General features: G+C 38.5%; 1 long non-coding RNA gene across 2 annotated transcripts; it reads right to left on the bottom strand.

Annotated features, from left to right (window-relative positions):
- Window positions 1-554: 554 nt before the first annotated feature.
- On the bottom strand, window positions 555-26,550 carry LOC132683690 (uncharacterized). 2 transcript variants are annotated; one of them, XR_009612338.3, is made up of 3 exons: window positions 26,390-26,550; window positions 22,037-22,140; window positions 555-1,085 (listed from the first exon to the last, which is right to left on the bottom strand). It is a non-coding gene; the product is annotated as an uncharacterized LOC132683690 (long non-coding RNA). The 2 variants fall into 2 exon arrangements; XR_009612339.3 differs by lacking the exon at window positions 555-1,085 and adding an exon at window positions 17,121-17,386.

Genomic DNA, 26,550 nt, shown 5'->3' with positions numbered 1-26,550 from the left:
ATGCTTTCTCTTAGCCCTCAAATTTCACTTTCAAAAACTTACCCAATTCCCCCTAGTTTGTCCCATTGTGCTGTGTTCAGTAATTCTAGCAGGGGGGTCCTTATTTGTAAATGTTTAGTCGTTCCAAGGGTTTTCATACCAGCCTTTCATCAATAGCTATTTTAGTACTGTCTTCGTTACTTCCTAATTGTCCACTGTGCTTTGGTTTACTACTAGAAAAATGAATTCACTGTTTTAGCCATTGTTGAGCAGTCATTGATTTCAAGTCTGCCCCATTTATTTAGAGTGTATTTTCTTTTACTGTCTTTTTGCTTCAAAATTTTACATATAGTTAGTTTTTCTTATTATTTGTAATCCCTTTGGCTAGTACTAATGCTTCTATTTTTTGTGGCCATTATCTGCTTTCAGCTGTGAGAAACTGATTCATATTCTACAATAAACTACTGTTTCTCATTAAATGCTAAATAATAATACATAATGATGGCAGTGCAAGAAAATAGAAGACGGTTTTCTGCCCTTGTAGTGATCACAGTCTAAAAGAGGAAAGAGAAGACAGATTCACATGACTAAAATATGCCTGTTGTCAATTAATTACTGCGATCCAGAAAACACGATGTATTCAACGATCTGGGGAGGAAGGATTGACAGATATCTTAGTGGAGTGATTTCGGTGAGGGGAAGCAGGGAGGTTTACTTGGAAGTACCTTCATGGAACAAGTGAGTCTTGATGAAAGCGACCTCGACGAAGGTTAAGACATAGAATAGAATGATAGCCTTTGCATATTTGAAAGGGTGTAAGCACCTGATCCTGAAGTTGTCTCCTTAATACTTGACCTTGGAAAGTAAGAGAAGAAGTGAGAGATTTGAGCCCAGACTGAGGACACATCTTACTTTGGTGTATTCAAAGAAGTGAAAGCAATCTTCTGAAATATTTTAATTATAAATCAATGCACACTTTATTGGGCCACATGTATTTGTTCACTGTAGCTGTTTTTTAGGACTGAAAATAAAAAGAGGCTGGATATTTTTCCTATCTGGTACCTTTGCTTGTGCCAGCATGGTCTTGAACTGCAGTGTAGAAAAACCTGAGGAAAATGGAGATGGTGAACATTAGATAAGTTTAACATTGCTATGATATATTACATCAAGTCTAAACACTCCTACTCAAATTTTCTAAATGATCTGGAATATGGCTCCGCAATATCTATTCAACTTTCAAAACAAGCCTACTCTCAGCCGCTGCCCCTCTGCACACATATTCTTTCCCACCATTATACTTGTCCTCTTCATCTTCAGGAGCTCTCTGCATCCTTTTGGCCTATGTTCACACCTTTGTTCTTCAGTAGCCCTTCTCTCAATATTCTGTCACTCTAAATTTACTTGTAAGAGTTGGAGCCACCTAGTTTTACTCTTAGTTATCATGTGGTTTTGGTCTTGAATCATCATTTAAAATATGAACTGTTTAAAGGCAAGTACCATAGCTTCTTGTATATAATATAGGGATAAACAGGAGGCTAAAACATAGTCGATTTCTAATAAAAGTTTGCCGATTGAACAATTGAAGAATAACAATTCCTACATGTTGTGGAAGTACAAGGAGTCAGTGCAGAGGCAGGAGACTCTCATTGCCCTATGGATTCTGTAGGCACTTACTAGTTAAATACTAAACCAGAGCCACAGTATTGCTATGGAGTCTGGACAATCAACTGTGTCTTCGTGAACATAAAATGCTGCTCACTTGTGAAATCCTCTCCCCACAATGAGATTCTTTTCACCTCCTGAAGGCGTATAGCATTGCTTTTTGTTGATTCCCATCTGCAAAGACCCAATGCTGTTCGCTTGGTATTAAATAATAGCAATGACAGCAACAGATAACAAAGTGATCCATTCCTTTTAGTGTCAGAATACTCTGAAGGGAGTTCAGTCATTTGTCTGATGGCTTCCTGGTAGGGTTGACCATATCATTTATCGGTCAAGCTGAGGCGCTTCTGAGAACAAAAGGGAACTTTATCAATAATTACACTGGGCCATAGATAAAAACTAGAACTGTCCAAGACAAACTAAGATGTGTGATCATCCTACATATTAGAGTCTCAGAATTTGCTTCTGGAATAATAAGGAAGGTGATTAGGGTGGAGTGGAGTCCATTATGGTCACTAAATTCCTTTCCCTCCTGTCTTCTAAGGCTACTGGCTTCGTGGTGGTTGTTAGGAATTCCAGACATTAGGAGTTTAACCCAGTAGAATGGCAGCATAAGTATTTATTCCATGTTTTCCCCCAGTGTATTAAAATTAGTCTTTCTAATTATAATGGCCCAACCATTTCATTCTTTTTCATTATAAACTTTATATACAACCAACACATTTTTATTAAACTTTCCAATGAGGGAAGTCTCACTCTTCATAAGTCAGGATATTAACACTTTGTTTTTGTGTTTACTTGGTATTGATGCCCATGAGATATTCCTCCCTGGGGTTGCTCAGGCAAATGGTGCAATGGCGATTTTTATGGAGCTACAAGTATTATTATAATTAATGTTATTGCCATAAATGTGTTTATAACAGAATCATTTGGCTAAATGAAGCATTATTTAACACAGTGGACTTTTTGAAGAAGTAATATTTAGAAGCCTGTTTTGAACCAAGTGTAGTCTTGCCATATATAGGAGGCGTGATTTTTGTGAATAGCTGGGCTTACCACCTGATAGTAACAGTGGTTTAAATCTATCCCTTCAATATTATCAGAATTATAATAAATCCAGTGGTATTTATAATACCAGTGGTTTAAGTCTATCTCTGCATATTATTAGAATTATAGAAAATCCAAGAAAGCTGTGAATTTACAAACAAGAAGCATTATTTTAAAAGCTTCCAGAATTAGCAAATTTTGTCAGTTGAGACAAAATCATATTTTCTGGGTATAATTTTACAAAAGTGGTTTAAAGGGATATGTGAGGAATGCTCTAATTTGGAATCTTGTCCTTATTAAGTATGCAAGGGCATCATGGAGCCATGAATTAAATGAAAGACAGTATCCTGGGAGTGAGGCAGAGTTTTCTGAAGTCAAGTTCAGTGTCAAGTGAACACGGACTTTTAGAAACCACTCTGCAGCTGCACGGAGACCTTGAGATACATTTTTTTTCTCTGTGGCCTGTCACACAATTGGCAATACTGTATTTAGTGCACAGGGAGACCTGCATTAGCCTTCTCTTTACTCTATGAAAGACCTTCTTTCCTCTGTGGTCTGATGAAGCGGTGTGTGTAAGTCCTTTGACCTGAAGGCAGTCCCTCATCCTGTGAACTCGATCACTCCCCCATTCTCTGGGGGGCCTTGCTGACACCCTCTTATCTGTATCCCTTCTCCCACTACACTCCTCCCCACCTCAGCTCTTGTTTCAAATAAAACATTATATTGAATTACATCATTTCCACGAACATCCACATCATTTTCAAAAACTCATCATTGTCACCTCGTTTGCTTAATTAATTTGTTGACATAAACAGGATCTTTGGCCCAGCAGAAGCTATAACAGATGGCATCTAAAACCAAAAATAATCAGTAACCTGTCCTGTGGAAGGTGTGAAGCAGCATGTTTAGAAACAAGTGCAGCTATCAGATGGCTTTTATAAATGTCTGAGAAATGCATTCTTCAGACATTAATAGAATAAGGAGAAAGAAGGGATGAACAGTGGGACAAGCAAGGACAACCACACCTTTTTAATTTGAAGTGTTGTGAGTTCAAAAGTTGTTAATTGTATTTAAAATATTATAGTTTAACAATGTAATATTAACATAGGACATATTCAATATGACTGTTATTAAATGTATTAATGACTTTAGTATATTATTATACTAAATAATTTAGGCTATTTATGACTTCCATATATAAAATACTAGATATAGGTATATGGACACATGTGTATTTGTAAGCATAAGTATAGCTGATACATAACAATGGTTTTCTGTGCCAATGCTTTGCTCTCTCAGCTTTTTCACTACTGTATTTTGTTTCTTAGTTTTTAAAATTTATTGTTTATTTCTTTTTTGAGAGAGAGACAGAAAGACAGAATCCCAAGCATCCTCATGCAGGGCTTGAACTCACAGACTGTGAGATCATGACTTGAGATGAAATCAAGAGTTTGATGCTTAACCCACTGAGCCACCTAGGCACCCCATTTTGGTTCTTCCTTTGTGTCAAATTTTCTTTGAACCTCCTCTCCCTTTGCACATTTTGTAAAAGGTAATTACATTTGTCTAATCTTGGGCTAATATTTATATAAACAAAACAGTATGAAGAAAAATATGAACTCTAGGTCAAACTTTATTGGGGTAACTAAACACTGTGTTATTACACATTATTTTATGTTTGATTTTGTAGTTTTGTACCAGTGTTAAACTGTTAAAGTAACACTTTCCTCTTAGCTGTTAAATATACATAATTCATTAACCCCTCTCCCCCAAAAACTCTTCCAGGAAAGAGGCTGCTAAGCATTTTTTTAAAAAATTATTTATTTTGAGAGGGAAGGAGAATGCGTGCACTATTGAGCAGGGGAGGGGCAGAAAGAGAAAATCCCACGCAGGCTCTGTGCTTGGCTCAAGGACAGGGCTCTATCCCATGAACCTTGAGATCATGACTCCAGCCAAAACCAAGAGTCTGAACTTAACTGACTGAGTCACCCAGGAGCCCCTTTTTAATTTTTGCTTAATGTTTGTTTATTTTTGAGAGAGAGAGAGCGAGCGAGCAGGGGAAGGGCAGAGAGAGAGAGAGAGAGAGAGAATATCTGAAGCAGGCTCCAGACTCTGAGCTGTAAGCCCTGATGCAGGGCTTGAACTGACAAGTGGTAAGATCATGACCTGAGCCAAAGTCAGACCCTTAACCAACTGAGTCACTCAGGCACCCCCTAGGTGTCCCTTTTTAAACGTAGCATAGGTTGGGGCATCTGGGTGGCTCAGTTGGTTAAGGGTCTGATTGTTGATTTCAGCTAAGGTCATAATCCCATGGTTTGTGGGATCAAGCCCCACATCAGGCTATATGTTGACAACCCAGATCCTGCTTGGGTTTCTCTGTTTCCTTCTTTGCCCCTCCCCAACTAGTGGGTGAGTGCATGCGTATGTGCGCTTGCTCTCTCTCTCGCTCGCTCAAAATAAATAGACTTAAAAAAAAAATAAAGGTAGCATAGGGCACCTTTTCTATGAATGAAGGGTACCATAAATGATTCTGAAGTCTTCCTGGCGCCAAACGTCATGGCTTCTCATGGAGGCATCTGATCATCAAGGTTAGCATGCTTTTGCTGGGCTACTAGGTCAGTTTCTGAGAGCCCAGGGTGCAAAGGCAAACCTCCACTATTAGAAAAAGGATTCCCTAAATGAACATCATTTAAACAGTAAATACAAACTGATAAATTGTTCGACTGCATGCTGTCAGGTCAAGCTTCACAATATAGAATAGAAATAAATGTAACTGCATTTCTGTATTGAATGCCTTCAATGTAGTAGGGACTTTTCCTGTTTATTTCTCACATGGCACAGCAAAATAAGCATGATTGTTTCCTGTGTTACTTCACATGAAGAAATTCAGTTTAGATTAGTTATGGGATTTGCCCAACATTACCCAATCAATAAGTGGTGGAGCCAGGATTCAATTTTTGTTGTGTCTTACTTCACAGACTATTCTGCTTTGGAAGGGAAGATAATTCAGCTCTTCACCAACTAAACTGGTATAAAACAGTATCATTTTTAAGCCAGTGGCTCCTGAATGATTCCTCTCATAAGCATTTCAAATAACATTGTATCATTTGCTTAAATTTTGTACATGTGTGGTTTGTGGGGCTTTGAATTTTTTTTTTTTTTTTTTTTTTTGGCCAAGACCTACCTCCTCTTATTGGTGGTGAAGCGGTGATTTATCTGATTATGAGGCCAGATTATCAAGGTAGGAGTGCATGGTGGTGGAGTGTCTAGATCCATGTGTAGGTGCTACAAACAGCCTGCAACTCAAGTCCATCTCTCCTCTTCTTTGATCCTCTCCTGCAGCAATATGAACCTGAGACATTCATAGTTCCTAGGTTTAATTGGTTTTCTTGAGCCTTCTTCTTGAATGACTTTTTGCCTCCAGAAATTATCTGATTTTGAGGCTACTCAAAAGGTACTCAGTCACACATGGGGAAAATAAAACCCACACCCTAGCTGTTGCCATCTCCCCTGTGTTTATGCAGAGGGCAAGATCCTGTTATGGCTTGCTGATGATACTTGCTTAATTATTGGACATTTTATAAACTTTTCCTTAAAGATCTCAGTTGATCTGCCCCATTACCCTGCAGTGATGCCTTAGAAACTGGGCTCATAAATACTAAGTTATAACCCCCACCAAGACCAACTTGGCATTTAAATCCATGGTTTCAAAAGAACACCATAGTGCATTCCATCATGCTGCCCAAATGATTTGAGTAGAAAATACTGGAATCTCCTGTGTGTGAACACCAGAGGCTTATTGTAAGCATTCCCAGCACATAGTGACACATGCCTTTATAATTACACCCATAAATCTAGGTGTGACCTGTGTAACCAGAGAAGGAGTAGCACAGACAGAGGAAAAAAACTTTTATCTCCACACTTAAGGACTTAGATGACAGTAATCCTGCTTTAGAACTGGGATCAGCAACTTTTTAAAAATTTTATTAAAGTTTCTAAAATGATAAACCAGTTATCACTGGGAATAAGAGAATGAATGAAGCTGCCTCTGCTTTCCATTTCTCCATTCATCTATCCATTGGTTATTTTTATCAGGGGTATTGTTTGTCAGGCATTTTCTAAGTGCCTTGGATAAAGCTGTGAACAAATGGAGTTAATGTAATTACAATTATACATAAAATGAAGGAAATGTGACGAACATTTTCAAATATCAAAGTATAAAGGGAAACTGGATGAACGTCAGAACAGGTAACATTGACGAGTTCTAATTGTTTGCCAAAGCCACTTCTTGAACATGGGACATTCTCTGGGCCTTCGAGGTGGGGGGTAGATTTGAACATAACTGTGCAATTCTAGACTCTTCTAGATAGTGACAGATAATCTTTCATTCATCTCAAGATGAATCTTTCATTCATCTCAAAGGTGGAAAATTGATTTCACCATACTGTCCTGTTCAAGCTAGAGTCAAGATTTTCTAACATTTGGGGTGAAAAACCTGTCCAAACCTAAACCAAGTGGCAAAGGCAGGATTGTTGTCTCTGGAACTTAGAGCACGCGTTGTTCAACCCAGAAGGTGCACAAAAAAGTGCCCTCCCAAAGTCCCTGAAAAGAAATTGCCTAGCCCCCTAGTTTTCATGGACACTCTCAGGGTAAATCTAGGAATGAGGGTAGACTTGCCTATCTGCTTGAGCACTGTAGTCTCTAAAAGAGGGAGTACTTTGAAACTGTATGTTATGGCTAGTGGCCTGGGAAACTACTAAAATAAAATAATGGCCATTCTGTTTAACTCTGAGATGGTCTCTTTATCTTCTGAGGATGACTAACATTGAGACAAAAGTTGCTATGCTTGATTACTTTATTCAGCTTACTGCTTTCTTTGCCTTGTCAGTGACCTAGAGATCCCCTAATGGCCAAAATTGTTTTGAATTACATATATCAACTGATTAAGAAGGTGTATTGATGTATATTAGTATTCCTATTTATTATGTGTCAAGTTCCTTGACAAGGACATCATTTGTGGATTTTCTGGGATAAAAGGTCCTCGGTTCACATCAGCCTCTCCCCAGGAAACAGTTCCTTTTTTTAAAAACTTTTATTCTATAAAGATTTTATTTTGAAATAATCTCTACACCCAATGTGTGGCTCAAACTCACAACCCCAACATCAAAAGTCGCCTGCCCCACTGACTGAGCCAGCCAGGCATCCTCACAGTTCCTTTATAACGCATGAGAGGTTTTCTTGGCATTGTCATTAAAGTTTGTAGGGAGTTGCTTGGATCAGATATGGCATGTACTCTCTTTCTCTGAGGAAGCAAGTAAAGAGTACACGGAAATCTAAGCACTTTTGTTGACTGAACATAGCTTCTTCCTACTGGGGCTCCTTTTGTTGATGTTGTTCTGAAAAAATGCCTGAAGTAGAAAATGAAAAGCTAGAGTTGTTTTAGCAGTCTGCTTTTGTGCAAACAGGTTGAGAGTATATTTCAAAAAGGAGCCCTCTTGGCCAGGCATTTGTAGTATGAAGGTCACATTCATCATTTGTTCTTTGCCCAGTTGACCAACTATGGTGATTGGTCCTTGCTCTTTGGACTGTGTTATCAGCCCAGCTGTAGAAGACTATGGCTCAGATGCTGTACTTGTATCATGAATTCTTTGAATTTTATACACAGACTGGGAATATTTTAAAAACTTTAGATTTGCCTGGACCCTTTGGTAAAGCCCTGAAGTTGTGTCATCCTGTCCTAATTCCCGGTATAATGTACTGTTGAATTCATATCGTGTACTTCCCACCCTCCCCTAATCACAGGGACAGCAAGCAAGGAGAGAAGGGAGGGAAGTAGAAGCCTCAGACTTGGAGGGACTCATGAAGAGAAGGCAGGAAGTCACAGTATTAGGTATCCTCTCTCTCAGTGAGGCTTTCAGACTTTATCCTCATTTCACCAGTCTTTCATTCCCTGACTTTTGCCAACTCTTGTCTCTAGAGCAGAAGGGAACCACTTGACTCCTGACTCAAGCTTTCTGGATGGCAGCACCATAGTAAAAAGCAATTGATAGATTTCTAACAAGTGCAGGGAAAACAGCAGCATGGCCATTCCTCAAAATTTTCCTGCCTATGAACATTATTTAGTGTACAGTCATCTCCAACATCTATTTAAGACAGAAGCCAGATTATCTAGAACACTTGTGTAGCTTGAATCAACCTTCTGCACTGTCAGAAAGAATGTGCCTCTGAAGATGATGAACAGGACACAAAGAAGGCTTTATTTGCCCCAAGTTGTCCCCTTCTTCTCCCTGCCCTGGAACCTGATATTTATCTTATTCATTAACAAACCAATATGAATTGAATGCTTGCTATGTACCACTATACTAGGTACTGGGTTTGTAGCAGTGAACAAAGCAAACCTCTCTTACACCCCTGCTCACTACTTCTTAGAACTCACATCCTGATCAGAGAAAACAGAATGTACACCATAGAAAAATATATTATACTGTACATTAGAAGTTAACTGTGTTGAAAAAAACTAGGAAATTCTGGACTGGGGTGAGGGGAAGTTTCATATATATTTTTAAAATTTTTAACAATTTATTTATTTCAAGAGAGAAGGGGTTGGGAAGAGAGAGGGAGACTGAGAATCCTAAGCAGGCTCTGCACTGTCAGCACAGAGCCCAATATGCGCTCAAATTCACATAATGTGAGATCATGACCTGAGCATAAATCAAGATTCTGACGTTCAACTGAGCCACCCAGGCACCCGGGAAGTTTCAGTTTGTTTTCTTTTTTCTTTTCTCTCTTCTCCTCTCTTCTCCTCTCTTCTCCTCTCTTCTCCTCTCTTCTCCTCTCTTCTCCTCTCTTCTCCTCTCTTCTCCTCTCTTCTCCTCTCTTCTCCTCTCTTCTCCTCTCTTCTCCTCTCTTCTCCTCTCTTCTCCTCTCTTCTCCTCTCTTCTCCTCTCTTCTCCTCTCTTCTCCTCTCTTCTCCTCTCTTCTCCTCTCTTCTCCTCTCCTCTCCTCTCCTCTCCTCTCCTCTCCTCTCCTCCTCTCTTCTCCTCCTCTCTTCTCCTCCTCTCTTCTCCTCCTCTCCCCTCCTCTCCTCTCCTCTCCTCTCCTCTCCTCTCCTCTCCTCTCCTCTCCTCTCCTCTCTTGTCTCTAGCTGGCTATTTTTCATTGTTTTATATAATTGATTGGCAACCTAGCTAACATACACTGTATACAGTGTACTCTTGGCTTCCGGAGTAGATTTCTGTGATTCATCACTTACATACAACACCCAGTGCTCGTCCCAACAAGTTCTCTCCTCAGTGCCCATCACCCAGTTTCCCCGCTCCTCACCCCCAACCATCATCAGTTTGTTCTCTGTATTTAAAAGTCTCTTAAGGTTTGCCTCCCTCTCTGTAACTATTTGTTTCCTTCCCTTTCCCCATGGTCTTCTGTTAAGTTTCTCAAATTCCACATATGAGTGAAAACATATGATATCTTTTTCTGACTGACTTATTTCACTTAGCATAATACCCTCCAGTTCCATCCATGTTGTTGCAAATGGCAAGATTTCATTCTTTTTCATCACCAAGTAGTATTCCAACACACACACACACACCACATCTTCTTTATCCATTCATCAGTTGATGGACATTTGGACTCTTTCCATAATTTGGCTACTGTTGATAGGGCTGCTATAAACATTGGGGTATATGTGCCCCTATGAATCAGCATTCCTGTATCCTTTGGATAAGTTCCTAGTAGTGCTATTTCTGAGTCATAGGGTAATTCTATTTTTCATTTTTTGAGGAACCTCCACACTGTTTTCCAGAGTGGCTGTGCCAGTTTGCATTCCCACCGATAGTACAAGAAGGTTCCTCTTTCTCCACCTCCTTGTCAACATCTGTTATTTCCTGAGTTGTTAATTGTAGCCACTCTGACCAGTGGGAGGTGATATCTCAGTGTGGTTTTGATTTGTATTTTCCTGGTGAGGAGTGATGTTGAGTACCTTTTCATGTGTCTGTCAGCCATCTGGATGTCTTCTTTGGAAAACTGTCTATTCGTGTTTTCTGCCCATTTCTTCACAAGATTATTTGTCTTTGGGGTGTTGAGTTTGGTAACTCCTTTACAGATTTTGGATACTAACCCTTTATCCCAATATGTCATTTGCAAATATCTTTTCCCATTCTGTCAGTTGCCTTTTAGTATTGATGATTGTTTTCTTTGCTGTGCAGAAGTTTTTATCTTGATGAGGTCCCAGTAGTTCATTTTTGCTTTTGTTTCCCTTGACTTTGGAGACCTGTCAAGTAAGAAACTGCTGCTGCCAAGGTCAAAGAGGTTGTTGCCTACTTTCTCCTCGAGGATTTTGATGGTTTCCTGTCTCACATTTAGGTCTTTGTTCCATTTTGAGTCTATTTTTGTGTATGGTGTAAGAAAGTGGTCCAGGTTCATTCTTCTGCCTGTTTCGCCAGTTCTCCCAGCACCATTTGCTAAAGAGACTTTTTTCCATTCTATACTCCTCCCTGTTTTGTCGCAAATTAGTTGGCCAAATATTTATGGGTCTAATTCTGGTTTCTCTATTCTATCCCATTGGTCTATGTGTCTGTTTTTGTGTCAATACCATACCGTCTTGATGATTACAGCTTTGTAATACAGGCTAAAGTCCGGGATTGTGATGCCTCCCACTTTGGTTTTCTTTTTCAACATTACTTTGGCTATTCGGGGTCTTTTGTGCTTCCTTACAAATTTTAGGATTGTTTGTTCTACCTCTGGGAAGAATGCTGGTGCTATTTTGATTGGGATTGCATTGAATGTGTAGATTGCTTTAGGTACTATTGACATTTTAACAATATTTGTTCTTCCAATCCATGAGCATGAAATGTTTTTTCTATTTCTTTGTGTCTTCTTCAATTTCTTTCATAACTTTTGTATAATTTTCAGTGTACAGATCTTTTACTTCTTTGGTTAGGTTTATTCCTAGGTATTTAATGGTTCTTGGTGCAATTGTAAATGGGATCAATTCCTTGATATCTTTCTATTTCATTATTGGTGTATAGAAATGCAAATGCTTAGGGAAGGTGACATTTGGGCAGAGTCTTTTTTTCCTTAAGTTTATTTAATTTGGGGAGGGCAGAGAGAGAGGGAGAGAGAGAATCCCAAACAGGCTCTGCACTGTCAACATGGAACCCAATGCACAGGTCTCCACCCCATGCATCGTGAGTTCGTGACCTGGGCCAAAGTCAAGAGTTGGACTCCTAGCTGACTGAGCCACCCAGGCCCCCCCATTTAGGCAGAGTCTTGAAGGAGATAAAGGAAAACCATGGATATATCTGAGCAAAAAGTGGTCCAGAGAGAAGAGAAAGATATTACAAAAATGCTGAGGCCAGGGCATGCCTGGAGCATTCAGGGGACATATAAGAAGCCAGTGTGGTGGGTGCAGAGTGGGCAAGGGAGTGAAGAGAAGATGAAGTTAGAGAAGTGGGTTGTGTAGGGTCTTAGAGACCTTGTCAGGGTTTAGTTTTTCTAGTGAGAGGCAGAGATGTTGGAAAGTTCTAAGCAGAAAAGTGGCATATTCATTTTGGGGGCTTTAAAGGAATAATTTTGGCTGTGGTGGTGAGAATGACCTGCGGGGGGAGGATGAGAGTGGCAAAAGTAGAGGCACTGACACCCTCAGTAATCATAGTGAGGAAACTGTTGCAATGATAGGGGTAGGTTATGATGGTAACTTGGGCCAGAGTGAAAGTAGTGAGAGATGGTCAGGTTCCAGATGTCTGCTGAAGGTAGAGCTGGCAGTATTTCATGATGGATTACATGTGCCGTTAAGGCAAGGAAGAAGTCAAATAGAAGTCCAAAGATTTTAGTCTGAGGAATTCAAAGAAGGGAGTTGCTATTAACTGGTTGAGGATAAACCTATAGGTAGAAAGTGTTTGGGGGACGGGGAGGTTGGAGAGGGGAGAAAAGATCAGAAGATATTGCCCTGAAAACCCCATATTGTGAATACATTTATCAGGCTTATTCTTTAAGTTATTTTCATAAGTACAAAGGGGAAATCTTTTGAAAAATGGGAGGGAGGGGGCAGGAATGGGTAATTTGGTGGCATGGTTCTAGAACCCACGAATACATTTGTCAGCTTAGCAGAAGGTCTTGGACCATGAATAGCATACAGACCCTGTGCCATGAGATGCTGAGGCTGCTCATGACCCTGGATTACCACCGCATTCTCTTTCGGTTTTATTTATTTGTTTTTTAACTGAAAAACGAAGGTTCTTAATGTGTATGATGCGTTTCTCTAACATCTTCATGCCAGGATGCCCTGCAGAGAAGTGTGAATAAGAGCTAAAATGAACCATTTCACAATTTTCCTCTCATTCATAAGCTACCATTTTAGGACTTGACGAGTTAGGGCTATTGTGTAGTTAACCAAATCAAGGCAGACAACCAAAGCGAGTAATTGAATTTTGAAAATCTACTTTGGCATCTCTATTATCAAGTTGGACCATCTGTCTTGATGAGATTAAAATGATTACTACATCTCTCTTTTCGATGTTGAGTATACACAACTAGTGTTGCTCTTCATGTATACCCGTGCTTAAAAATACATTAGTAGGCATAAAGAAATGGAGCTTCTTTACATTTTGAGAAATACATTTTATCATGTGGTGTAATTGACTTTTGATGTCCTATGGGATGTGGTGGAATATTTTGGGACCAGAAGTCAGAGGATGCATCCCAGATACTACTGTGGCACTACCATCCTGTTGTGCTAAGTATGTAGAATGCTACATTACAAGCTCATCTGATAGAATATATGAGATAGGCTAATCATGGGACAGATAAAACTTCTGACGTCTAGCCACAGTGTGCTCTGGGCCTATGAGTGTGCTACATACTTGAGGTTGCTGCTATGTTTATGAGGTTCTACTGTATTCTATCTTTTGGGCTGAGGACTTTCCTTTGAAACTACTTGTTGAGTTGAACGGGCTTATGTAGCCAGATATGAAATCATTGTGAATTCTGCAGTTGCTATTAAACTCAACATTGCTCCGACGCTCGCATTCCAAGCACACAAGCAGTTAGGCAAGAATTGATTTTTGCCATGGATGGGGTGGGGGTCTGAGCAAGCACCTTGGTCAACAACCAGCTCTGGAGGGGATGTGAAACCCATTATTGATCCAGGGCTGAGAAATCAGTGACTGTTGTATTATATAATTATTGATGGAGCCAGAAAATGCCACGGGCAAAGCACAACTTACTATTTGTTATGCTGGATTGTCTCTCTCGTCTGTGTCAGGCCGTTGTGTTCTGCTCTCATGTTCCCATACCATGTTTATTTATACTACGTGCAGTTAGCTTTCATATTTCTCTTGTGATTCCATCTTGGAAAATGAATACTGGTTTTGTTCAGGGGCTGTAAAGGAAATAAATTTTTCTAGACACTTCAATGGGTCTGAGCTAAATACTAAAGTCTGGACCAAGGGAAGATAGGGCACCAAGAAAGATAATCAGATCAGTGTGGAGAGGAAGAGCCTCTCCTATGTGGACCACTTATACCCATTCCTTCTTCTCACCACATTCCCCAAGTGAGAAGGACACAGGTGGTTGGTGTGACCTAGTGGTGGTGAATATTGATTGAGTACCTACTATCTGTAAGGTCATGCAAGTAGGCCTCTAAGGAGGGGAAAGAGAGGTTTGATAATGAAAGATAACACAGTTGTAGTCCAGATTCTGGATGAATTGCTCCTGTGTAGTAGTCCATAATCCTTTGTTCAGTTTTACCCACTGCTAGCTCGCCATCTTTCTTCTTTCCCTTCTTCTCTCGGGTGCTGTTCTTTTCTTTGTACTTATCAGCAAACTTAGAGCTCCTAGATAAAACACTGGCTTCTTCTATGATGAATGTGCGTCTTTGATTCCACAGCTATACATCAAATTCATGAACGCAGAACAAATGTGTGCTACAGACAGGGGGCCTATGAAGCAATCTTGACCGCTGTCTGGCTGTTTCAATTGATATATCTCTGGGCTACAGGGATATGGGGAGTCTATGGGCAGTAAAAGGCTAGCGGCACTTGTAAATGTTACAGTTCATGGTCACCAATTGGCTTCTGTTCATAAGTAGTTAGGGAAAATATCAAATTGCATTTAAGGTCTTAATCCAATGGTTTACGTAACTGAAAGCTGCCAGTGAAATTAGGGTATCTTAGTATTCTTGTAAAGAATTAAAGAAGAGACACCTTTGAGATGAAAGTTAATTATTGAATGATCAAACAGCCTATGCTAAAAGAAAGGGAGTCAAAATTAGATTTAGGGGAAATATTTTCTGTTATTTAGATAATGGTGCTGGACTCATAATAAAAATGTACTTTATGGGTATGAGCATTAAAAACCTTCACTCATAGATGCACAATGTAGAGATTCAAATTATTTATTCTGTAATAGCTTACTTGAAATTTCTTGGAAATAAAAGTAAGTGTGGATTCCTCAGTGCCAAGTTCAATGTTTTAATGTTCAGCTGTTAAAACGAGTTCTTTGGGATGAAAACAAGTTACAGCTGCTGCCCATGTTGCTTATGTATGGATAGTACAACACTACTGTGCAATTCCTGAAAAAAACCGTCTTTAAAATGTGTACTCTGAATACATCTATGAATGCTTCCTGGTTTTTATGGGAACTCTTTCATTTCAGAAACCATAGAGCGATCTTCAATTTTTACTATGTGCATTTAAATACTTGCATGAATGTTGTCTTAGAAACAACCATGAATTAATCTTTGGTTCCTTGATTTGTTTTTGTTTTGCTGTCCTGAATTTCCTGTAATAAGAATTCTGCTTTTAAAAATTCCAAGATTAATTTTGTTCCTAAATAGTAATCTAATTTTTTATTCTGATATCATAAGTGAATATGCAATAATATGGTAACAAATGACTAAAGCCTGTGTCAAAAAGAAGCAAAATATGGTTTTTTTCTTTCTCCTTATAGATTGTCTGAAAGAAGTGTAGGCAGAGATAAAGGAAGAAGCAAATCAAATTGAATAATAACAAATTCAAGAAATTTGCTAGGAAAAACTTTTCTTAATACAGCAAACACAAATGTTTAGAACCAAAGATTCAGGCAAAATATTCCATTGTATGTGCTCACCTTCAAAACTCAAACTCCTACCCACAGGCATGAGTTGTTCCATTTCTAAACCATTTCTCCCTTCTGATTATAATCTCAATCACCAAAATATTAAATATGTGAAAGCTGAATTAAATTAAACATTGTTTGATTACTTTTTCCCTTTTTTGAGCATTTCATAACCGTGTGTGTGTGTGTGTGTGTGTGTGTTTTAAGTTGGGTATGATGCAGTGTCTACGCCCAAAGATGAATTTATTGGAAATGTTTAAAACATCCATAGTTGACTAATTATTAAAACTAACTTAACACTATAATAAGAAAGACATTTTGCCCTATTTCTAAGCTTTGTCAAATGCAAAGGGAAAAAATAATCAACATCTTGCAAAAGCAATTGGTCAAAGTTATTAATGAGGCAATTCTCTCTGCATAAGGCATCATAGAAAAACTAATGAGAGAAAATGTGACAATAAATTGCAGTCTACTTTAAATTATGTGACATTGTTATTAATAAAAGAGTCAACTTCAGTGGAAGAGATCGACTTTCTGTGCATTACAAGTACAAATTTCATACTTTGTGCATTACAAGTACAAATTTCATACTTTATGCATTGTATACCACCATGTCCTTTTATCTTGAGCCAGAGCTGAAGTCTGTTTTTGTGGACCCTGAGGCCTTTATAATTTCAGGGTCTTTTCCTAAAAAAAAAAATACCAAAAACTTTCTTTTGAAACACTTATAAAAACTGAACATATTGGCAGGGATTTCCCCAGGATCTTGGAACAGTGCTGTGCTAGTGAAGGACCCTGAAATTTAAGCCTTATTGGCTTCATGATAAATCTGATTCTGTCACCATTCTTTTATTTGAATAATCAGAAATTTTAAATATCTGATATTAATATTCAGGTATTAGCCAGTTAATTAATTGTGTGTTCACTGTATTAGTGTTACTTTAAATGAAATAGCAAATAGACACATCTATGTCAGTGGCTTAATACAATAAAAGTTGATTCAGGATATATTTGAGAATGTAGTACCTGGATGGACAGCCATTCCCTAAGTGACAGCTCTACCATGAAAGGCTAAATACAAATATCATGAGCACTCATAATTCCCCCCCCCCTTTAGAACCTATTATGTATCAAACACTGCAGATATAGGTACTATATCTGACATGGATTCTATACTCAAGTACCCAACAGTCTAATAAGTGAGATACTGTGTTTACAAATGGCTCTAATGCAGAGTGAAAGAATCAATATGTTCAGAAGAAAATTAATATATTTGAAGGATCATGATTGAAAAATTCAGTTTTATTAATATTTAAGGGAATAGATTCATGCTTTCTACATGTTTGGAAGTTTCTTAATTCATTTAAGAGTTTATACTACAGGGATTTACAATTTATGATCCAAACTTAGAACTTGTCTTCTAATATGAGCAGGTGGAGTTGACAGCCAACAATAGGTGATCTTTTCCTATTATTATTATTTTTTTTTTATTTACTGTTGCTGTATCTACTTTAAAGACCTAGGAAAGAGACTTAGTCTGGTGGGAAGGAAAGGAGAATCACCCCACAGCTCTTCCACAATTTCCAGCATCTCCTTTGCGTCCTTCCTGTGGGATGTTAGAAGCATTTATGATGAGCTGTAGCAAATTATGCCAAGTTATAAAGAAACATCCTAGAATGAAGGATTGAAATACGCTTTGTAGAGGAAACATGCAAATTTTTTAAGCAAAGATTTTTCATATCCCATTTCAGTTTAGCCAGAGAAAACAGACCCTTTGACAAATAACAGAGCGCTTATATAAAATCACAATCTGTTAAAGGTCCAAACTCAGCAGTTCTTCCTTTCCCTTGAATCTCAATTCTCTTTCTAGTCAGATGCATTCAGCAGCTTGGGCCTATAGTCCCACAGCAGTCTGGGTTTGGGGTGGCTGCCTGCCTTGACCAAGTGTGCAGAAGTCCCTTCACCAAGGCATAGTTATCCACATCTCCTGGGTTACTGAGCTCACAAGCCTAGTTCTAGTGAACTAGAACAGAACACCTAGTTTTGACAGATCAATCTAGACCTTGATTAGATACCAGAGAGAAACTTCCTGGGAAAGTGAGCAGCTTGGCCAGGAGGAGATGAAGTAAAGGCAGGGAGGTGTCTGCTTGCTAAGTCTTGTACTCCCTAAGTCCTTAATGTACATGCAAGATTTAAACCTTAGCATGGACACGATTCATGTAGGTGCTGCCATCTCAGCTTGAAACCTGATGGATGGGGAGGCCCTGCCAGTATCTCATCCATGTAGGTGTCATCTCTGCACTTACGAGCACTTCCTTAGTTATGGCCAGGTTCCACCTAAGGGCTGAGATGTTGATATTTGCCCCATGGCTTGTTTTTAGTATGGGGGAGATGAAGAATAACATGAGCTGAGTAGATTATATAGACTCAACTGAATGAACTGAGATGCATGGAAGACCTCTGAACTAAGTAGAAAGCTGAGCCAGACATCCAGACCTAGCTCCTGGGCAAAAGCAAGCAGCGGGCAAAGAGTACTGGGGTTAGGGCCTTGGGATATTGCCTTCTGGATCTTACTGAGTATGAATGATTGCTGAATGGTGAGGCCGAGGTGCTCCGTACCTTTGTCCCCAGTTAGCATTACAGCTCAGGAACTAGAGTAAACCTTTTTGGACAGAAGAAATCATCAGTGGAAGACAGTGTGGATTTGAGGAAAGAATATAGACTGGATTCAGACTCAACCACCTATTATATCGTTTAATAGTTGTGTGACAGTTGACCAGTCCCTTAACTCATTCAGCCTTTAGTTTCCTTTTCCGTCAAGTGGAATTAATGATTCTGACTTCGACAAAGATATTTTGAGGATTAAATGAGATAATATATTTGCACCAGGTTACTAGTGATGACTCAAAAGATAACAACAGATATTCTTTAATATAGCTGCATACAGTTCTAAGTGAGCTGAATACTAATTTAAAGGGAGACATTTTTGACCCCATTTGTTTTTTATGTTGGCTTTGAGAGCACCAGAAATGGGGGTATGTTTTAAGATGGTATGCAGCTTCTATTGAGTTTCTTAAAAAAAAATTGTACAAGTAACAATTTAGTGGAGATTTCGCTCTTGAATATCTATGCCAACTGCTTGAGTTTTGCAGGGGAAGTATTCCCAGGGTCTTAGTATCTTGGCGCGTAGAAAGATCATTGAGGAAGCAAACTCTGAAATGGCTGTGTGCATGAATAGCTAGCAGAGTCCTTGGATGACAGAGAAGTATAGCATACAGATAAGGTTGCCCTAGAGGTCTCTCTCGCTCTGAGAGGTCTTCACATTAATAGTGAGGTTTGGTGAGGAGGAATATTGGATAATAAGGAGCATATATGAGTTTCCTTCCCTTGCATCACTTGAGTTTTAAGGCATTTATGTAATTTCAGTCTGAGGCAATCCTGTACCTACTAATTTGGGTATAGATTTTTAGCTTCAACATCAATTGTGCTTCTCAAAAAGATGAAAGATACATGAGCTCCACGGCTCCTGTCTTCAATTCTCTTTTTCAGTTTTACAGACTTTCAACAGCTTTTCGTCTTTTCCTCATCTAGTATCAATCTCTTGGCTCGCCCTCCTTTCTGAGACAGAGAAGGGATTTTGCTTGACACTGAAACGGGGGAACTGGACCATTTTGAATAAACTGAAGCCATCTTCACCAGCCCTATCAATGATCAGCAAAACCTCCAGATGGTGCCCCTACTAATTGCCATCGCTTATTATTGAAGTTATGGTGAAGGACCAGAACATCAATGACCAGAATGAGTGAAAAAGGACAGTGAAGTATCATCCCTCAAGAACTGTTACTTGGCATGGCATTGGGCACAGGATTAGTGAAAATCTATGAGTGTCCTATGAAATTGTTAGAATCCATTAAAAGCTAGACTTTGGTTAAGCAGTGATGCCAAGGTGTTCTCTTTTGTCAGAAACTGGTCAATGGCTTAGAGCAAGGGTCAGCCAACTTTTTATGTAAAGGGCTAGAGAGTAAGTCTTTTAGGCTTTGTGGGCCATACAGATTCTGTTGCAATTATCCAGCTCTGCTTTTGAAGCATGAAAGCTGCCACAGACAATATGTAAATGATTGAGTGTGGCTGTGTTCCAATTAAACTATTTACAAAAGCCAGTGGGGGAATACATTTTGCTTATCATCTTTAGTTTGCTGATCCCTGGCTTAAAGTCAGAGGTGGAGCAGGAAACTGATCCAGTCAACCTTCTCATTTAGAGATAAGGGAACTGAAGTCCAGAGAGAAGGTGACTCAAATAGCTAGATAGGGAGTTAGAACCCAATTTTTGATTCCCCTTACAATAGGCTCTCCTTCATACCATGCTGTGTCTTGCTTTTTAATTAATCTTACCCTGGGCCCATCTTCTCAGCCTTTAATCATGACACATAGTCATTTCTGATCCTGATACTGGCATAAGACATTCTGAATCTAATTATTTTTAAAAACAGAAACACCTTAATTTTGAAATACACTATTCTTGTTGAAACTGCATGGGAAAACCACTCTAAATTTGAGTAGCATAATTTTTACTTTAAAACATGAAGTCTTGGGCACCTGGGTGGCTCCATCAATTGAGTGTTGACTTTGGCTCAGGTCATGATCTCATGGTTTGTGAGTCTGAGCCCTGCGTTGGGCTCTGTGTTGACAGCTCAGAGCCTGGAGCCTATTTCAGATTCTGTGTCTCCCTCTCTCTCTCTGTCCCTCCCCTGCTCACACTCTGTGTCTCTCTCTCAAAAATAAATAAACATTAAAAAAAACAACACATGAAATCTTGTAGGAAAGTTTTTGCAAGGATTGCCTGAAAGCCCCTTTCCTTTAATGCTTTCCATTCATTACCAAACATCCTAAGTCTGATGTTTAAGTTTACAACTGAGACCTACATAATTTTTAGAATGAAGTCAAGAATAAGGCTTTTAGTATGAGGGCTTTGTCCTCTTTTCATTTTACAACTTTGGCCTAATTATAGTTGACTCATTTGGAGGAATAATATGTTTGATGAAACAAAGGACCTGGACAGAAGCAGTGTGATTACCTCAGAGAAATTCTATAATGTGTATATGTTTAGTTCCTATAGCATTTTCACTCCACTTACCAATAAATAAAAGATTTGGGATAACTTTCAAATATGTTTCATTGATGTAAGAGGCATCCATTTAGATTTGTACTTTATAGTTCTCTCAGTGGTGTGGGTCTTCCTATTAATCACAAAAGCACAATGAAATGCTTCTTAGGCTCCGGGTGTACAACACAATGTAGAGTGCATTTTTGGCCATTATCCAGTTTATTTGGTCAATGTAGACAGTCTAGGTAATTGAGGACCTAAATTGGATTTTCTGGCCATAATTATCCCTGTTTGTTCTCACACATCCATCAAATTTATCAGATAATTGCCATATAGCTTAATTTTGTGTTATCCTGACTCAGGTTGGTTAAAAAGGAAGGAGGATTGGCCTGAGATTGAGGAGCCTTGGGTCTAGTGTTTGTGAGACCTTTGGGCAAAGTGCTTATCATCTCTGGAGTTTTCTTTCTGGATCTGGTCCCGTAAAGGGTCATATCTGAGGCTGCCTTTAATCTGATTGTGTTCTAGGGCTGGATTAGGGTTACATTGCTGCAACTATTTGGTTTAGTTATATGTATAAAAAATATATATGGTATACATATATATAAAAATACATATGATATACACATATGGTTTATATATGTGTATATGTGTGTATATATATACACACACACTCATCATATTTAATTGAATGGTATACTTAAAATGTATATGTATATATAAATACACTTAAAATACACTTAATATATATAATATATAATATATGATAAATACATATATATATATTCACATATATACACACACACGCGCACGCCATATTTGATTGAATGTTATACTTAAAAATAGTTAAAATGGTAAGTTTTGTGTTGTCCTTTCCCCCATATTTGTTATTAAGTTGATTTAGGGAATCACAGAATCTATCTATCACTTCTAGAACGAGTAATCTGATTTTGTGATCTTAGTAACTAAAAGAACTAAATGCGTCCTTGTTTTGGTCATCAAGATAACTAGATGAGATTGCCCATTGGATAGCTGATCTATTGCTTATCACAAGACTATACTGTTTTGACAGAGGGCTAAGCAGAGCCAGCCCTGATGGCCTGGACTCCTTCCAGGTTTTCCAGGATGTGTAGGGGAAGGAAGAAGAGACCATACCATTAAGATTCTTCGGTATGGCAACTCATAATCTTGTCCACAGCAAACCAGTGTGTCTTTCCCTTCAGGCCCAAAGTTATGAGCTGACCTCTTTCCTTTGCATCCTGGATAGGAGGAGGAAGACAAGTGATCTAGCTAAAATGAGTTCCAGGTAAACACCAGTATTCTAAAAGGTATAAAGTAGCCAAATGCTTCATACCAGGTAGTACCATGAATCATAAAGGTTAATACATGAATTACAGTATAAATTCATTAACTTACCAGAATCTTATAAGTGACCTAAACTTAGAATCTTGAGAATATACTTAGAGTGGAATTTAAAGGAAGTGGCATTAGTTTCTCCCTCCTTTATCAGTGCTTGTCCTTCCCAGTTTTCATTTCCCTTGGCTCCTGACCTCACCAACCCTGACTACCTTGATATTGCTTGCCTATTTCTCTACACCCTTTACTCCCAAATCTGACTAGCTTGTTCCTGATTGTCTCATCTCTGCTCTTTACCAGCTGTCAGCTTCTGAATGAACCCTTTTCATCCTGCACTTTCCACCTTCTGCAATTTTCTGCTCTAGCACTGTGAAATTCAGAATACAGTTATCTATGATTTGGAAATCATTCATTCTTGGAGAGGGTGGGACTCCTTTTTATGCCCCAGTGGTTATTCATTTGGCCAAGGGCAATTAGAAGAGAAAGATGGGAGGGAATGTGCAAGTGTCAGGAGGCCTCTACGCTAGTTTTCAGCAGCTCTGAAGAATTAAAACACCCAAGAGAAGTGAGAACATTATTCTGCCTTGTAGCTTTCCACCTCAACTCCACTGGAGACTTATAAAAACAATGACACCCTATTTTATTATCAAGTCACACCAGACCCTCAATATTCCTGGATAGTTAATCTGTTATTGCAAAATCTTGACATTGTAATTTTTATTCTGTTCTTTGATATAAAACTGGATATACATGTAAAAACAAAGATATGGTGGTTTTGGCTTAGCTACATAGAAACATTAAAGCTCCTGCCTTATATGCTTGCTATTTAAAATATTTGCTACCAGTGTGCCTGGGTGGCTCAGTTGGTTAAACGACCAACTCTGGATTTCAGCTCAGGTCGTGATCTCACAGTTTGTGAGCTCGAGCCCTGTATCTGTCTCTGTGCTGACAGTGCAGAGCCTGCTTAGGATTCGCTCTTCCTCCCTCTCTGCTCCTCCCTTGCTCCTGCTTGCTTGCTCACGCTCTCTTTCTCTCTCTGTCTCTCAAAATAGATAAATAAACTTCAGAAAAATATTTTGCTACCATTGTAATCACAATTAAACCACTGACTCCAAATCTTTGCTTTTCTAAATATTAATGTCAATAAAATGTTTAAATATTGTAGTGGAGAAAATAACTGTATTATTTTAATCAAATATGATCAAGGACGAGAACATTATAGTTTAATTTTCCAGTGAACCTTAGGTTTGATTGATTACTATGTGAAAATAGTCTGGGATAAATGTGCCTCTGTGATGCTCCTCATTCAAGCATGGTTTACTGGGCTCCATCCCTTGTGCTTTAGATTAAATAAGCGTGAGGTGGAGTCCAAGAATTTTCACTTCTAACAAGTTCCAGGTGATGCTGATGGTACCAGTTAGAGGACTACACTCAGAGAACCACTATTCTACAGCAGCTGGATGGGCATTTTTTTTTCAGTGTGTTGTTTTAATACAATAATATATTTGCAGATCTATTTAGAGATCTTTATAGTAATTTATTTTTATGATCCTATTCCTTTCCTAATATTGATCCCTGTGAAGCTAACATGGACTCTCAGGTGGCTAAGATTTCCTTAAATTTGGGGAATAAAGGACCCAGCCTCTAGATGGTAAAGTCTAACTATTTTTCTCTAAATTTGACCAATCATGATTAAATTTATAGGTTGAGTCTGGTGTTGAGTAAAGTTTTCAAAAGCAACTTGCACACAGATTATCTGACTATCTTCTGCAGCCCAGATTGCTCTATTTTCTGCCTCTTGAATTTGATTTGTGCCTGTTTTCATCACTCCTGTTGCCTGGGTACCTGTTAAGCAGGAATTCTGTGTGCTTAGTCACTCAAATGGAGAATAAAGGCACTATGGAACACAAATAAGCTGATTAGAAGTAAGTTCTGTGGACTGAATTAGATTGGAAACATGTACAGGGCCTAAAATTACTTAAGAGAAATAGGACGCTAACCTGAACTATATTTCCTAGAAACAGCAAAAAGCATAAGTGATTACAAAAATACACTGTGTGGTCATTTCTTGCTCGGACAGGCTTTAACAAATCATTTACGTTAAGAAACAGTATTTATTGTCATGTTGTTCTGGCAACATATCAGTTTTCATTAAGCTAGCTCTGGTGCAATATAGTAACAACAGATGCTTTAGCAAACTTGAGATCACGGGCATTCTGGATCCTCTGGGATATGTGATGGTTTGAAAAGGCTGCTTGCACATTAGGGAGGCCTGAGGTGAGGGCTCAGACTTGTGGGGGTGACCCAGAGATGCCTCCTGTACTCATAACATCTGTGCATTTCATTACACAGCCACCTGTCACCCTGGCAAACTTCTGAAAAGTCCACACTATTTGGATTACTTTCTGGTAAAAATCAACCGTGATACTGAGGCTAAGACTTCCCCAATTTAATTCTGTAAATTATTTTTCCTTATCTGATGTTATTCTGTTCTTGACAAATCTATTAGGACTAGAATAATGAACCATGAGTGTTATTGACAATAATTTTGCCCTTAGGAAAAGGGGATAGTATGTTAGAAACAGCCTTATTTAAAATAGAAATCAAATTGATGAAGTTAATCAAATGAGAAATTCAGAAGTTTATGCTACTCACACTCCTATTTATTCATAGACTAGAATGGAAAGATGAGAGCTTTCCTATTTTCTCAATTCACAACTTGTTAACCCTCAACTTAAAATACATTAATCCAAAGAAAAAACTTTCTATGCCGACTGAAAATAGTATTGCGATTTAAAACTGTATCATCACTTCAGTTGTGTCTTATGAATCTATTTGCTTAAGTGACTTCCATCAGTTGACTGATGTAATTTCTTTAAAATCTCATCAGCAGACACATGTTTCTTGAATGGTTCATATCATAGCCTTAAAATGTATTATACTTTTCAGTTTGGGAGGAGAAATTGCTTTGCATTTATATCAAAACCAAGTCCTGGGTTGCAGTAAAAGATTGACCTAGTTATTGAAAATGATGGCAAGACAATGAGCTAATGACACACACCATTACTGTCTCCCAATACCTCTCAGCAGAGTTGGAGAGTCCAAATTCCAAGCCACATTCTTCTATCTTCAAATCGTGGTTGTTTTACACTTTGTCACGTGGGTGCTTTATTGCTGTCTTCAGGGAGCTTACACAACAAATGGGACAGAGAAAAAAACCTACACCCATCAAAAATCAAAAGAATGTTGCTAGAGAGCCACTGCAATATAAATTATGTATATGTGTGTACACAAGTGTTTACTGTGTGGATTTATGACCCCCCATGAGGCTTCTTTTTGTTTTTTTTTTTCCTTTTATTTTTGATAGAAGGTTGTTGTTGTTGTTGTTGTTGTTGTTGTTTAAAGTAGGCTTCATGCCCAGTGAGGAGCCCAGTGTGTGGCTTGAACTCATGACCCGAGATCAAGAGCTAAGATTGAGTCAGACACTTTACCAACTGAGTCACCCAGGCACCCGTCTTTATTTTTGTTCTTGATAAAAGTTTATGTTCCTTTCATCTTAAAGCTTATTAGGTACATCTTGCTTATTTCCTGAAAATTCAGCATTCTTGGGCCCATTTTCTGGATCCTTGTCCTTCCTGCAGGCCTCAGGCCCTACCTGATTGACCCTAGTCCTTCACCTTACAGATAAGCAAACACTATAGCTATACTCCAAATACACAATAGTTAACCAAAGTATTTAGTAAGTTATTAGTATGTACTAAGTCACTTTGCACAAAATTGATGATGGGAATTAATATTTATTGTTTACACATGCAGAAAGATATACATATTTATTTCCCTTTAATCCTATCACTGTTTTATAAATATTGTACTTAATCCATCAATAATACAACATGCTTTCATTAATACCAAGAAATAATTAGAAAACATTTATGATAATGATAATATTACTTTGTACAAATATACAAACCCATTAAACCCTTAGGGAAAATCACAGCTGGTAAGAACCTCAGATGCCCTGTCTGCTATAAAATAGATAGTAGGCTGATGATTTGACATTTAATGGAAAATTAAGCTAACTAAACAATACTTTAAAAACAAACATCTTGACCTTATATCTTATAACAGGTTGTCTTTACCTTTGACTCCTACCTTATAAATTGTCTATGTTGTACTGATTCTCCTAATACATTCTAGTTTCAAATCCTTTTAAAAGTTGTGTTCTGACATTTAGATGTTGACAATGGCTTTCAGTGACAGGTCAAGGTTTTTCACTGAGACTTTGCCACTTGCCTTTATTGTTGGTTTGTGGA

This window comes from Panthera onca, chromosome C2, assembly GCF_046562875.1.
Source record: "Panthera onca isolate mPanOnc1 chromosome C2, mPanOnc1 haplotype 2, whole genome shotgun sequence".
Classification (NCBI taxonomy): domain Eukaryota; kingdom Metazoa; phylum Chordata; class Mammalia; order Carnivora; family Felidae; genus Panthera; species Panthera onca.
Note: the sequence above shows the minus strand (reverse complement) of the source record. Positions and strands in the feature narration are given on the sequence as shown.